Below are 16,685 nucleotides of genomic sequence, written 5' to 3'. Positions count from 1 at the left end.
GCGTTTGCAGCTCTGTGCACACTCTTGGCCCTAAATCAAGTGCCCTTGAGGTTGACAAAAACAGAAAGTCTTACCCTGGAGCCAACAAGTCACTTTCCCAGTAACTCCCACTGGGGAACTTGCTCTAGACCTTGTTTCTCTCTTGGCGTGAGGGGTGGGGAGGGCAGATCAGTGCCTCTAGCTACATTGTTTCTGGGGACTCTTTTTCCCTCATTAATTGTGCTGACAGGATAAGAATAGCTCACAACCCAGCAGAAAGGCTAATGTGGACAGTTTTATTCTTTCATTTTTTTTCCTCACCCTACTCCTCCTGAGTCAACTTCTCCCCTCCCTGCTAAATATGTATCTCCTTTCTGATTAAATGTCACTGTCGTGTTTTTTGTTTTTTAAACAAAGCTAAAGAAGAGGTTTGATCTTGGTGTAATCATTGATTCCAAAAGAACTATTAATGTTCTGAAGGCAACAATGTCATACTCACATTTTGGAGAGGCAAAATATGATTATATTTCAATTCTAGATATGCTCCAATTTCCAAAGGCTTAGTTAGGATATGTGTGATTATAAGAAACAGAAAGCCACCCAAATTATTCAAGTCAGAGGGCAGAATAGAATAGAGATCAAGGGAGCTACACCAGCCTTCCCAGCACATCCAGCTTGAAATCTGTGATTTATGAAAGAGAACACTAGTTTTAAAGGCAGTGAGAAGGACCGTGCTGGACAAAGGAATTGCTACCATATAGCGAGGTAAAATTCTTTGCTTCCCATCAGACAACTGGTAGAGTTCAGAGAGCCTTTCTAGTTTTGAAGAGCTATGAGAGAAGGCTGCTGATGCCTGGCTTCATGGAACATAAAGACTGCAACCATGTATGTCTACAATTGGGGCATTAGGTCCTGGGCAATGACCCAAGACAACTTTCCTCAGACTTTACAACACAGTTACAAAAAGAGCACTTGGCAAGTGTCCTGAGAAGAGGTTCTGAGAAAGAGCTCAGCAACCCAGCCAAATATAATTGCCTCCCAAAATTAGGTCAAAGTTGCCAGCATTAGTTGAAGACCTGGAGCTAAAGTCAGAGCACTGACCAGTCAATCTGTAAACAAATTCATTATTGACCTTCTTCAGAAACCAGTTCAGGGGATCTGTCTGCTTTACTGGCAATCACATTTTAAGAAAACATATTAGAAGGACAAGTTGAAATCTAAGTTGGCCCTTGTCACCACCAAAGGGAATCATTCCATAATCCAGAACTTTCAACTACTTTCTTTCCATGCCATTTCACATTTTGTTTTCATGTGAGTGTGCTTTTATTTTTAGAATCATCTCATAACTTTTTCACAACCCCAGAATCAAAGACTCAAGATATGGGTGTGAACGGCCCCCAGCACGTGGTTCTGTGCTGTTTTGCGAACTGCAGAGCTTTACCCTGGCTCCCAGACTCAGCCATGCCAATCCCATCCCATCCACCACCTTCCAGCCTCCAATCTTCTCAGCTTCCATGAACACAGGCAAAGGAGAGCCGAGAGCCTATAGCTGATGTCACTAACAGTGAGCAAGAGATGAAGGGCAGTCCACCAAGACCTAGTTCCAGGTATAAAACTAATACCACCTCGGATTCTAATTCTGCATGGTACACCAATGTCAGGGGCTGAGCTTGCAGGATGTACCCTCCTTAAACCGAAGACCTTGCTTCCCAGGTACTGCAGCTGTTGAGAGGGAGGAAATGAAAAGGAAGTACAGAAGCCCCTTTGACCATCAGAAATTCTCTTTCTGCAGCAATCAAATGAGATAAAATCTATTGAGGGACTTTGAAAATGATGCAGTGTCAGGAGATGTGAGGCCAGAAAAGAGAGAAGACAAGAGGTATCATGTCAACTATTTCAGGCCAAAGTTGAATAAATGCTATCACTAACATTCTGAATTCAAAGTTCAAATCAGAGAATTAAAGTCAAACCAAAATCAGCCTGTAGAAGAAGCAATGTTGCTGTCCAAATGGCCCACACGCTCGCTGGCATTTCCAGCCTCTTATAGTTGGTCCAGGGGCCATGTGACTATCTGGCCAAAAGTCTTCTGAGCAGAAGGGCTGACAGTCTGTGTACCACTTGTGGCCCCGAGTGCTTATAAACAGAAATGAGTCCCACCCCACCCTTGCCTGCTTCCTGCTTCACTGCCCCCTGGACCCCACATATTGACGTGTAGGGTGCTTGGATTCCTGAGTCCCCGGATGGAGGAGTGCCCATCCACTTGGAATGCAAACCTTAGTCTGAGGGTTGAGCCAGAGATTCTAGTGTTTATTTATTACTTGGTATAGTAAAGACTGTCTTTTAAAATACATTGATTTTTTTTTCTTTTTAATTACATTTCTTCGGGAGCTTAGGGCTCTTCAGAGATGTTCATGATGAGTGTAAGTGACTGCAAATAAGTAGCTCTTGCACTAGGTCTACATCACCAGTGATCTAGGTGTTAAAGAAAAAAAAAAAAGAGTCAATCCCAAGTCAGATAATGCTTTATACAGTGAATAAATTTCTAACCTAATGGTTCTGTGGATTAGATAAAATAGCTGACTTGGGCACTCAAAGGTCTTATTCTGATACAGTCATTTATTTTCTCCAAGACCCTAAGTAATTTAATCTCTTCTCTGCTTTGGTTTTAAGATGTAGAGAAGGACCTGCCTCAGAGGGTTTTGGTGGGCAATAAAAATAACTGTAAAGCACTTTTCCGGCACAAAGTGCTGCATAAATGCTTAATGATTTCCTTTAATGATATCATGGACAGGGGCGCTGTACTTTTAGGTGAAACACTTTCATTTGAGTTATCACATGTAATACTCTAGATGTCGAGGCCTGATGGATGGCTGAAATAAGGATCTTTTGTTTTTCTGGAGTCTGGATAATTTAATCATTCTTCTTTATCTCCAGAAATTATATCTAATTAAACATATTCAGGGCTCAGATCTCACAGAGGAGGCTAATGACAGTGTATAGAGAGAGAGGAGACTTTGTCAGACACCATGAATGAGAGTCTTAAGTCCATCAGTTCTGTTCATGAATTCTGCTTTTGAGGAAAAATACACACTTGGGCACTTTTTTTTAATAGCTTACTCTGATTTAGAAAATGATAGCCTTATATTATCCTGAGTCCAGATTAGAGTCTCAGAGGGCAGGCATTTACTCTCTCACACAGGTGGGCATTTTATTCTTTAGAGCTGGAAAAGGAGCATTTGATCAAACATAATACCCATCTACCATGGAGGGGCCACATTCTCCTCTGTAATTTTGTAATTATTATTTGGGGCAAAGAGGAAAACAGAAAAAGACAGTGATTTTTTTTTTTTTTTTTTTACAAAAATGTACTTATGGGCTGCCTGGCTTAGTCAGTGGAGCATGCGAATGACTCTTGATCTTAGAGTTGTGAGTTCCAGCCTCATGATGGGTGTAAAGATCACTTAAAAAGTAAATCTTAACAACAACAAAAAAAAATGTGCTATAGAATCCTTTTATTATTTTCAATATGTGTCATAATCTAAATGAGCTTGAGAAACTCTGCCCTGAAGGCCAATTTTCGAACTTTTAAGATTTCATTCCCATTCATGCTTTCCGCCCCCCAGTTATTCCAGTTTTCAAACACCAGCTGTGCCTTCTCCCCTTCCCTTGTGTCCTCTCAGGACAGCTACCGTCTACCCGTGTGAACTTTGAGCCAGATTTTGTACAACACAATAAACGCAATGCCATGTAATCAGTAAGTAAGAGTACTCTATCCCATTCTTCAGATAAGACAATGATGCTCAGCAAAGTTCAATAATTAACCCCAAGTCATGCAGCTAGTAAGAAGCAGATCCTGGATTAAAACATGGTGTGGTGGCTCTCTCGGTGAAGTTGATAAGCAGACCCCCACTCACATGCCTTTTCACACAGCTTCATCCTTAGATGGTGAGGAAGGGAGGGCAGAGGATGGAGAAAGAAAGGGAAAGAAAGTGAGCAAAATTACTTCTCCTTCTGTTTCTTTTTTTAAGATTTTATTTACTTATTCATGAGAGACATACAAAGAGAAGCAGAGACATAGACAGAGGGAGAAGCAGACTCCCTGTGGGGAGCCTAATGCGGGGTAGGGGGGACGAGGGGGGAACAACTTGATCCCAGCACCCCAGGATCATGCCCTCTGAGCGGAAGGCAGACACTCAACCACTGAGCCACCCAGGCATCCCTGCTCCTTCTTTTTTTTAGAAAGAAGGTTTGGGACGCCTGGGTGGTTCAGTGATTAAGTATCTGCCTTGGGCTCAGGGCATGGTCTTGTAGTCCCAGGATTGAGTCCCACATCAGGCTTCCCTCGAGGAGCCTGCTTCTCCCTCTACCTATGTCTCTGCTTCTCTCTCTGTATCTCTCATGAATAAATAAATAAGATCTTTAAAAACATTTTTTTTAAAAAGAAAGAAAGAAGGTTTAGAGCTGGAAACACCCTCCAGATTTTCTAGCTACTTTCCACGCTTCTTAGAAAAAGAAACATACTCAGACAAGTGAAATGGCTTTTACAGGGTCCCGCTCATACCTTGAATAAATAAAAACTAATCACAGTATATTGGGGCCAGAATCAGTATCCAGGATTTCCAACTCCTGGGTCTATTCTTTTCACCATAGTATCTCTGCCCCACTTCACCCCTCATTTAAAAAAATAATAATTTAAATTTGTGAATTTATCTCTTAGTGAAAAAAAAACATGTTGAAAGTTTAAATTGTTTCGATGATTGGTCTAGCTGCCACACATATACACTTGTGTGGAGGGAAAGACCAACCCCTGAATTCATTCATTGTTCATTCAACTCATGTTTTAGAGCATTTCCCATGTGCAGCATTTCCCACGTGACACATTTCTGTGTCAGGGTCAGAAGACAGTATCACCAGGCTGATTGGCCCCTGCAGACATGAGTGGTTTGCACCCTAACAAATATAAAACCTGAAAGATTTGACTCTTCTATCGTACACCATGGGTCAAGAGAAAAAAATAGTGAAGTTGATCCAAACATTGATTCTTATCATAATAACCTTTCAATACTTGAATCGTTTGCTTATTTCTTTTTTTTTTTAAAGATTTTTTCTTTAATTTATTTATTCATGAAAGACAAAGAGAGAGAAGCAGAGACATAGGCAGAGAGAGAAGCAGGCTCCATGCCTGGAGCCCGATGTGGGACTCAATCCCATGACCCTGGGATCTGACCTGAGCCAAAGGCAGACGCTCAACCACTGAGCCCCCAGGTGCCTCTCCTTTGCCTATTTCTATAGTAGCTGAATGTGGTGAAGGAAAATTTATTCAAAGAACATTTGTTGCACACCCACTGTGTGCAAGGAAATTTCTAGGCAGTTGGGATGAACTGCTAAACAAAAGAGACAAAAATATCTACCCTCGTGGAGATGGCATCCTAATTGGGAGAGGCAGGAAAGAAAAAATGACCACACTGAATAAGCAAATTATATAGTATTTTAGAAGGTGATGTGGGTTAGAGAAAAACAAAATGTCAAAGGATAAGCAGAGTTTGGAATTTAGAGGGAAAGCAGCACGTTGCAATTCTAAATCAGATGGCCAGAGTAGGCTTCACTGCCAATATTTGAGCTTCCTTGGCTGCAAGATGATTAGGCTTGTGGATTTCTGGGGAGGGGAGAACATTCAGCAGAGTGAACAGTCAGCGCCAGGCGCTCAGGTAGGAGCAGTCAGCAGGTCGCTTTGCTGAAACAGAGTGAGCAAGAGGAAAAGTAGAAGGAAGGAGGTCAGGAATCTAAGCAGGGTAGGGATCGTGGCTGATGTAGGGCCTCATCACCCACTGGGAGGACCTGGCTTTACCCTAAATCATATGGGGAGTCCTTGGGGGGTGGGGATTGTGGGGCTGTGACAGCAAGACTTGGGTTTTCAAGGGTCCCTCTGGATTCTGTGTTGGAAACAGACTGCAGGGGCAAGGGTAGAGAAAAGGAGACCAATGAGAAGATAATAGAGCATCACATGGAAGTGATCCAGATTAGAGAGGAAGGTGGCCCAGGTTGGGGGGCTAGCAGAGGAGAGAGGAGATATGGTTGGATTCTGGATATACTTTGAAGAAAGAGCCACAGATTTTTCTGGCTGCCTGGCGGGTGTGGGGAGGGGATGAGGAAAGAGAAGAGTGCAGGCCTATGCCAAGGTTACCAGCCTGAGCAGCTGGAAGACCATTTCCTGGATGGGGGAGCCTGGGGGTAGAGCTAGTTTGCAGCGGTGAATTCAGGAACGGGGCTTGAGGTCACGTGAGAGGTATGAACCTGCTTTAGGAAGATGCTGTGAGTTTGGGAGTCAGCCCCCCATGAAAGCCAGGAGACTGGTCAAGACCCCTCAAGGGGGGGATCCCTGGGTGGCTCAGTGGTTTAGTGCCCACCTTCAGCCGGGGGCGTGACCCTGGAGTTGGGGGATCCAGTCCCAGGATCGAGTCCCAGGATCGAGTCCCGGGATCAAGTCCCGCATCAGGCTCCCTGCATGGAGCCTGCTTCTCCCTCTTCCAGTCTCTCTCTCTCTCTCTCTCGAATAAGTAAATAAAATCTTAAAAAAAAAAAAGAAGAAAATAAAAAAGACAGCTCAAGGGCTTACACTATCCAGTAAAAGCTGATGAGAATGAGCCACTCATCTAAACAGAGAATTTCATTTCCCAAAAATTGTAAGAACATGGGAGAGATGATTAGGAGCAAAAGGGTTGTTTGACAATGATTTATTTTTTTAAACAGCTTCCGGAAAAAAGAAAAAAAAAACAGGTAAGCACATTAAATTTTTAAACTTCTTTTTCTCAATTATGGGCACAGCCTTTGGCCAGGGGCCCGAGGCCTCTGTGCTGAAAACTCACAAATGGGCGAGAAGCAAGTGTGGAATTTCTCACGTGCGAGAAAATACCGGCCCCGGACAAAGCCAGAAAGGGGCGGAAAGGGCCAGAGCCCACACATTCTTTCATTACTGTCACAGGAGGACTAAGTTCGGTGTTGGCCCAGGACCCGAAAGAGCAAGGGCCACCTGGGGGTGGGTGGGTGAGGGGGACCCTCATAGTGCCCTGCGACCTCTTCTGCCCTGCAGCTGCTTACATCCATTTTTGCCCTTCTGAGATCGAGCACCCTTACCGTCGTGCACGAGAGGCTGCGGCCCTCCCACCGCTCTAGAATGTCTTTAAATGGTCAAAAAGTTTGGATTGCAAGGTTCCCGGTGCCAAGTCATTTACCACTGCACCCGCTGGCTAAGTAGCTGCAGGTAAGTCGGTTCAGCTCCGGCACCGGCAGCGAACAAGGGAGAAGGAAAGAAGCAAGCGCGCCCTGCAGGGGGCAGCTGGCACCTGTCCCGGGAAGGCTGTGCTCCTTGCTCCTTGCTCCTTGCTCCTTGCTCCTTGCTCCTTGCTCCTTGCTTCTTGCTCCGCAAAGGCACCACCTTCCCAGGCGGCTTCCCCCCTGGCCGCACTCTGCATCCTGCCACCCCACGCTGCCGACACCACCAACTGACGCTTTTTGGCAAGGCATCCAGCAATATGAGGTTTGCCCTCCGAAAGTAAATGTGCACTCAGGAAGTCACTCGATTGCCACAGTTAGTTAAAAGCCACCGTGTATGTGTTTGCTTTTTCCCCCAGAGCTGCAAGCACTGCAGTCTGCAGGATTCCCCGCTGCACGGCCATGCAATTAAATCCCAGCATTCCTCAGCTATCCATGCATCCCCAAAGAGCACTTTGGTGTCTCCTGCCCTCTACGGTGCTCCAACTGCTGCCTATCAAAATGATCTGTCTTTTTTTTTTTTTTTTTGATCAAATGACACCAGCCCAAATCGACGGGTGCCTAATAACCCAGATGTTGTGTGACAATGCACCGATCTCTCCTCACTTTGTGACTTTAAATTCCCCTCTAGGCTATCGATGGGAGCCCCACGTGTCTATATTTCCACAAGCAGTCCTCCCATTCCAAGCCATCCTCCAAGGAAATTCTTATTCTGCTGGCATCAATGTGGCTGCTGTAATTGCTCATAAAGCCATCCATGGGACTTTGCGGCAGGCGCCTTTCCTAAGCTCTGTAATTAATTCTTGGAAAGCCATAGAAGGAGCTTGTTCAGAGCACTGTTAAATCAAAAGCAGGCTTCCTGTTGGCCTGCTCAGATGGAGCCCTCGTAGTTTAAAACAGATAATGAACCGGCTGAAGAAATCTCCTAACAACCATTCATTCTCCAGCTGTAGAATCTATGTTCCACCCGAGACAGAAATAGCGTGCACGGGCCATATGCGGAGGCAGAGATCACTGTTCTTCTGATGCACAGAAGACCTTGGAGCATGAGTTCTAACTATTGGCCAACACTTGTTTGCTTACATTATTTTCTTTAACTCATTGGTTTGCGTATTTGTTTGCTCGTGGACACTGAGGCTGTTTTGATAAAAACATTTCAGAAAGCTGTGTGGGTGTGGCATGTCTCATGAGCTGAAGAGGCCGACTAGTCAAGCTGCTTGATGAACCCTGGTCTATATGCATGAGCTCAGATTGGATAATAATAATAGTAAAGCTACTATTATCAAGTGACAGTTAAGTCCAAACAGTCTTTCTTAGCCTCGTGCACATATTCTCCCAAGAGCTCTGAGAAGACAAAGTGATTGCCTCTATCATACAGATTAAAGCCTGGTGGTACGATGGTCTTACATACCACAGGTAACCCTATGAAAATAAGGCGAATTATAGCTTTTTTTCACCATGCCTAAATAAAACTGCTTAGGTGAAAGCACAGTGCCTTAGACACATTAAATACCCAATATATGTGCTTACTGACTCAGGGAAACTCACACTTAGTCACTAGTTTTAAAAGAGAACTTGCCATTTTTCTATAGTAGTGGTTTTCCACTGGGGGTGATCTTGCTACCTAGGAAACATTTGACAATGTCTAGAGACATTTTTAATTGTCACAGCTGGAAACAGAGGCTTTGCTACTAGCGTCTGGTGGGTAGAGGCCAAGGATGCTGCCAAACATTCTATAATGCACAGGACAACACTTCCCCATATCCAACAAAAAACTATCCAGCTCAAAATATCAATAGTGTTAAAGTCGAAAACTGGTCTATAGCTAAAGTCAGCCTGTAGATCATCATTTATTAATATTTACATTATAAAATATCGACCCCCCTACCTCCAAATGGTTAATCTCATAGGCTCTGCTGTTGGATTTATACTAGAACTGGCCAAAGATGGGTGCTTTACATTCCAAAATCTATCACATATATTAATGCCACACATCTTGGTTTGGGAGCCCCTGACAAAGATCAGGATGCCAAGCTCAATCTTGTATATGGCAGTTAATTTTGAACCATCATGTGAAATGAAAACTCAGCCACTATACCAGTATAGAAATAAGCTGCCCCTTAGACCCGTACCAACTCAGAAGAAAATTTCAACAGATTCCAAAGAATCAATAACACGGATGTCATGTTGTCCATCCAGAATAACATAAAAACCGTAAGCCAATGATAAACGTGAAAGCAAAACTTTTCAAACAATGTTTTTAGAAAAGAAAAAAATACACATCTAAATAACTCTTGGATTAAGGAATAATTCATACTACTTTATCATTTACTTTTGTCACTTAATAATCTATTATAAATATTTCTCTCATATCCTTAAAATCTGTTCTAAAATATGACTTTTTGGGATGCCTGGGTGATTCAGTTGGTTAGGTGCTGACTCTTGATTTTGGCTCAGGTCATGATCTCAGAGTCATGAGATGGAGCCCCACGTTGGGCTCCTCACTTAGCACAGAGTCTGCTTGAGTTTCTCTCTCCCTCTCCCTCTGCCCACCCCACCCCCTGCCACAGTGCTCTCACTTTCTCTCTCTCTCTCTCTCTCAAATAAATAAAATCTTTTTAAAAATTTAAAAAATAAAATAAAATGTGAGTTTTCAGGGCAGCATGATATTCCAACACATGGATGGCATATAATTTAACCAACCCCTTATTTTTTTTAAAGATTTTTTATTTATTTATTCATAGAGGCTCAGAGAGAGAGAGAGAGAGAGAGAGAGAGGCAGAGACACAGGCAGAGGGAGAAGCAGGCTCCACACAGGGACCCCGACGTGGGACTCGATCCTGGGTCTCCAGGATCACACCCCGGGCTGCAGGTGGCACCAAACTGCTGCACCACCGAGGCTGCCCTAACCAACCCCTTATTTAGGCATATTTACATTACTCTCTATTTTTAGCTGTGATAAATAATGCTATAGTGAACATGAAACATTAACATTTTTACTTTCTTGCTCACAAATATAGTTAGCACTATTCCGTTCTTCTGTTGCTTAATTAGAATATTTCCAGTTGGAGACCAGTTGTACAACAACTTTATCTAAAGGAAGGGTAGCCGTGAAAGAAAGAAAGAAATTGGGAGAAAAGAAACAGTGCATTTTAAATCTTTCCACAAATATGATTGCTCCAGGAAAATATCCAGCCAGGTGCTAGTGGTTTGTGTCACTACTTGAAGAAGAATAAGGGAAAGGACAGTACAGATGCTGCATTATCAGATGCCGTTGTTATAGTTTGTAGATCTCACACATTCACATGTAAATAACAGATGCCAAGTTATCTCCTCCACAGACTGCCTCTAAATCGAACTAAACACCGTATCACTGAAGCAAGGCAAGTAGAACAGCAACGACAATTAATCAAACAAGGATATGAGTTTCATTTAACACTAAGAAAATAAGCCTTTCTAGATAACTACAGATCATGTAAGACAAACAATTCTGGAAAAGGGGAAATAAATGAGTGGGACAAAACTAAAAGGAAGAAAATTGGATGAAATTCATCAGGACTGAAACTACTGGCAGTTGCAGGGTAAGAGCATTAGCTGAGTAATCAGGTGAGATGCATGTGAATATTGACACAGTCCACGCTGCCTGAACTCGGAGGGAAGCAGCAGACAGCGCCTATAAAGAGCCCACACTGGCATCGAACTGCCTTGGCTCCCTTTCGGTGGTACAGCTGGGTGGCCTTGCCCAAGTTTACCAAGCCTCGGTTTCTATATTTCTGAAGTGGCTGTAATAACATCTTCTACCTCATAGGGATGTTATGAGAATTAAATGCAAAATCCCATATAAATAAAGGGTTTCACAGAGTGCCATGTACATTTGTATGAGCTCAATAAGCAGTAGCCATTATTACATGAACTTCAAAAGATTAAGAAAAGTCAGATGGCCAGTTGAAAAACAGGAAAAGGAACTAGATGTTGTTGCTATGCCTCTGTGGTAAACTATAGTTCTGTATAACACAAAGACATAAATTTGGTTCTACAGACCACGTTTAAATCATTCTAAATTTGAAGCGCTATGAAATCCGTGTGTGAGTTTATAATACACTCTAGGCATTAAAATAGATATTTAATTTATCTTGGCAAGCCTGAGTGTGGAACTGAGACCCTTAGGGCATGAGTGCTGGTAGACCAGTGACTCTAAGGGGCACGAATGAGATTGAGTCACCTGGGGTCACTGCCATAGGCTGCCTCTGATTGGAGGTTGATGGTATTCTTTTAAGTCATGAGGATACAGACCCATGCTTCATGATTTGGCAAAAAAATAATAAAATGTATTTATATTTGCCAAATGCAGTCCCTTGATAATGGCTGGATGCCAAAACATTATTTTCTGTTTTGCTTTGGTTTGGGGTTTTTTGGTTGTTGTTTTTTTTTTTTTTTTTTTCAAGAATTTGGCTTGAACTATGGAAATTCCCATGATGAGAGGCCACTCGGTGAGAACAGATGACCCCCAAGAACTATCAGCTACTGAGAGTTCCTCTCCACTGAGTCCATAAAACCCTTCCAACTGGAGATGGCTTTAGTTGCCTCTTGGTCAGAACACAAGCTATATGGGACCTTTTTGGACTTCATCATTTCCCCAGGCTGTCTTTCAAAGCTTCTTATTCGCTGATGAAATTAACCAACAGGTAATCATCTTTCCCTCTTTAAAAGCAAGTCTGACTTCTCTGTTCAAATAATCCTAGACATTATGCATAGGCAAGATTTCTATTTCTGAAGATGTTTACCTTCGAAAAAGGTGAAATATCTCATCCAGAATGCTGCTTATGGAGCAACCAGCTCCTCGTGAAAGGAGACTCCTTTCTGCACGGAAGTGAAGGGGAAAGTTGGTCTAGGGCTTTCTCTTTGTCCCCTCAGTGTGGTTGGGTCCATTTTTGTGCCTCTGCTTAGTGGCTAGATCCCTTGCCTTGGCAAAGAAATGTATTGTCTGTTTTAATGCTGACCTGTGATGTTTTATTCACATTTTAAATCTTGTATTGCCTGTGGTTCCCGTGAGATTTTCCCTTTGTTAGCATTTTTTTCCTGATTGATATTGATTCTCTATTTTGCCAAAGGGTTAGGAAACCTACTGCCCTGTTGGCATGATTGCAAAGAATCCGGCTGCTGTTTTCGTCCCCACAAAAGAAGTATCTATAGCCATTTAATTATATGGTTTATTTTTAAAGCAAGAATGAAAGAATTTGGGATCATCTTTCACTTAAAGTCAGCTTAGCATGTTCACAGAATGTCAAACATTCTCCATTCCCTCAGTTATTGAAATGGGTGTCCTCATCTAGAAGAAAATCAGTACATCTGGTTTTACCCAGCCTAATGTCACACGATTTTATTGTATACTGCTTTCTTTCTTCAGACAGAAATAGAGTCCATAACCTCAAATACTGTCAAAGAGAAAATAAACATGCTCTGTGGGAAAAATAATAACTCTAGACATTCCAGTTGCAAAATAATTCTCATACCTTCCATCAGACACAGCCTTCATATAATGGTGGCCCCAAACTTCTTCAAATGTCCAAACTGAAACTGGTCTTGCATTTTATATCTAGAGGATATCAAGGTGTTCTCTGGCAATTGAATTTTTATCAAATAAAAAGTGTTATTCGTAGGTATGGTTGATAGAAGATAGGCAGGTTATGTCCAACAGTTTTTTTTTTCCTAAGGCCAAAATGCATGTATCCAGAGACAGTGGATTGTGCAGATTAGAGAGAAGTGTTTCTCCAGTGCGGAATCGCCCTTTCTGGGCCACCTGGAGTTCCCGATCTCTCACACTTCCTTATTTCAAAACTTACTACGATGCTACAGTAATCAAAACAGCGTGGTACCGGAGTAAAGACAGACATATAGATCAACAACATAAAGTAGCTCAGAAATAAACTCTCACACTTATGGTCAAATGATTTTCAACAAGACCACTAACACTGTTCAATGGGGGAAGGACAGTCTTTTCAACAAATGGTGTTGGGGAAACTGGATACTCACATGCAAAACAATGAAGTTGTACCCTTACCTTGTACCATATACAAAAAATGAATTCAAAATGGATTTCTTAGAGGAAAACATACAGGAAAATCTTTTTGACATTGGGTTTGTCAATGATGTCTTGGATAGGATACCAAAAGCATAGGCAACAACAGCAAAAACAGATAAACTGGCCCGCATCCAAAATTAAAACCTCTGTGCACCAAAGGGCATAATAGACTGAAAAGGGAATGTGAAGAATGGGAAAAAATATTTGTAAGTGATATGTGATGAGGAGTTAATATCCAGACTATATAAAGAACTCCTACCACTCAACAACAAAAATCAAGCAACCCGATTAAAAACTGGGTAAAGGATTAGAGTGGAAATTTCTCCAAATAAGATATACAAACATCTGATAAGTACATGAAGAGATGATCAATATCACTAATAATGAGGAAAACGCACATCCAAACCACAATGAGATGCCACCTCACAACCATTAGGATGACTATTATCCAGGAAAACCCAGAAAATAACTAGTGTTGGCAAGGAGGTGGACAAATTGGAACTCTTTGTGCACCATTAGTGGGGAAGTGAAATGATGCAGATGTTGTGAAAAACAGGAAACTGTATGGCATTTCCTCAAAAAATTAACAATAAAATTACCGTATGATCCACCAATTCCACCTCTGGGTGTACAATCAAAAGAATTGAAAGCAGGGACTTGAAAAGATTATTTGTACACTCATGTTTACAACAGCATTACTCCCAACAGCCAGTGGGTGGAAGCAACCCAAGTGTCCATGGAGAGATGAATGGATGAATAAAATGTAGACTACGCATATAATGGGATACTATTCAGCTTTACAAAGGAAGAAAATTCTGATGCATGCTACAGTATGGATGAACCTTGAGGACACTACAGTAAACTAAATAAGCCAATTGCAAAAAGACAAGTACTGTACGATTCCACTTATCTGAGTTATCTAGAATAATCAAATTCATAGAACCAGAAAGCAGATGGTGGTTGCCAGGGGCTGAGGGGAGGAAGGATAAGGAAATACTGTTTAATCAGTACAGAGTTGCAGTTTTGCAAGATGAAAAGATTTCTGGATGGGTAGTGGTAATGGTTGTGCAACAGTTTGTACTTAATGCCACTGAAGTGCACACTTAAAAATAGGTATGATGGTAAATTTCATGTTAGGTGTACTTTATCAAAATTTTTTAAAGGTTCAAATCTTGCTGGTCTTACGTCCTATAAGACTCAATCATCATAATTCAGTAAGCCTATTTCAAATATTAACTTTGCTTTTTATCTTAACTCTTAATCAGAGCTAGCACTCCTTTAAAATCCAAAGGCACCCAAACAGAACGCTTTTACAAATGCCAGGGGACAGCAATATAGTAATCAAACCTGGATTATTTTCTCAGGAAAATCCCTGATTTCCAACTCATCAACATGTCCCTCTTTATACTCATGTACCTTATTCAATCAACATTTATTTACTGAGGGCCTATTATGAGCTGGGCACCAGGGACACAAGGAAAATCAGAAGCCATCAAGCCTCCCTCCTGTAAGAACCTATACTTGAGCTTGGTGTTGAAGGGTAAGTAGATTTTGCCAAGTGGCAAAGTGTGGGGAATGGTATTCTCAGCAGTAGGAAGGGCACATGCCAAGGCATGTAGTTACAAAAGGGCACAACTGTCCTGGGAAATGGAAGACATTTGGACGTGGCTGAAGGACTAGGTGGACGGCATGGAGTGTCGGAGGCATGACATCAGGGAGAAGAGTTTTCCTGCTCTCTGCCCTGCCACAATCTCACTTAAACAAACTGCCCTTTTTTCTAGTAATGACGAATTACTCCTGGGCATCGTGCATGCGTTTCAGCAGTAGTAGAACTAGAGAAATCTCTGTTGTGGGGTAAAGGCATGAGGAAGAGCGTCTTAGGCCAGGCAAGGAAATGCCTGCACATGTGTCACCACTCCCTACTTCCAATGCCACGTCAGGCATGACTAATCAATGACTGCCCTCTTTCCTTTGAAGCCGCACACAATCCTGGGATCCTTGACGCAGCAGCTCTCAGGCAGGTGCAACCAACCAACAGATCCTCTTAAGACACGTTGGATGAAATCTATTTAACATCGCTATCTTACGGAACAGCATTTTTGCATGGCTTGGCTGAACCGTGTTGAATACACAGAGAATAAAATCTTTGTCACTTGTTAGCTCTCAGGAATTTCTGGTGGAATTCTAGACTGCACAGATAAATCAAGGCTGAATCTTCTCATGCTGAAGGTTACTTTAACCTTAGCTTACATTTTGAGTACCTTCTATGTGGCAAGTTTACCCTAATGCCATATTTATTTACTGCATGTACTACTCACAATAACCTAGCAATTCAGGCATCTGTATTCCTGTTTAAGAAAAGGAAAATTTGAGGATCCCTGGGTGGCTCAGCGGTTTGGTGCCTGCCTTTGGCCCAGGGCGCGATCCTGGAGTCCCGGGATCAAGTCCCGCAACTGGCTCCCGGCATGGAGCCTGCTTCTCCCTCCTCCTGTGTCTCTGCCTCTCTCTCTCTCTCTCTCTCTCTCTCTCTCTCTCATAAATAAATAAATAAATCTTAAAAAAAAAAGAAAAGAAAAATTCGACACAAATATCTAAGTACTCTATCGGAGGTCACAAGGTTAGGAAGAAGCAAAGGGAGGATCTGAACCTTCCTACAACATCATATTGCCACCACATGATGCTAATTAATTACAGAATAGGTATTGCTTTCATTGCCTTACTTTGCACTTACAGCGAGTTTGGTCAAGAAGTCAAGAAATTGCTTCAAAACTCAAAAATGCTTACAAAGTCAAAACACAGAGCTCAAAGGGATATTGGCCACAAATTCTATTTTATGCATGAAGCTCAACAAAATTCAGTCAGTAAGAAGATCACACATGACACATAACTGTTGGTCTTGAGAACTTCTGATGGTGTCAAAGAAGTTATGGGATTCCATCTTGTTCTGAGAATCAGGTGTTCATGATATTGATATTTTTCCCCTCTGCACTCAGGCGAGTAGGACATGGTATTCTTTCTATTGTCTGGCATTCACTGAACAGCAGTTCAGCTCATCCCAGGGAACACCTTCTTGTCTGAAAAGGGAAACCATGGAAGGTTCTTGCTACCAATGGGAAATTGCTGTTATCTATACTTAAGTCAAATTGGTTTGAGTTCAGTACCTGTCTGTTACTCTGGGGAGAACTTCCCTCTGAGTGAAGGATGTAAAGGTGCTTCTCCCCTGAGGTCTCACTCCAGGCAAAGCTGACCTTCCCAAAGTGCTTATTCCAACTTGTGTATTCACTGGGCAATAATTATTTGCCTTTTAAGTGGCTTTCTTCTTCTTCTTTTTTTTTTAAGACTTATTTTGAGA

General features: G+C 42.2%; 1 long non-coding RNA gene across 1 annotated transcript in view; it reads right to left on the bottom strand.

Annotated features, from left to right (window-relative positions):
* Positions 1 to 16,685, bottom strand: part of LOC140608840 (uncharacterized) — an 85,214-nt gene that overhangs the window by 11,544 nt on the left and 56,985 nt on the right. The window lies entirely within an intron of this gene.

Source organism: Canis lupus, chromosome 18 (assembly GCF_048164855.1).
Source record: "Canis lupus baileyi chromosome 18, mCanLup2.hap1, whole genome shotgun sequence".
NCBI lineage: Eukaryota > Metazoa > Chordata > Mammalia > Carnivora > Canidae > Canis > Canis lupus.
Note: the sequence above shows the minus strand (reverse complement) of the source record. Positions and strands in the feature narration are given on the sequence as shown.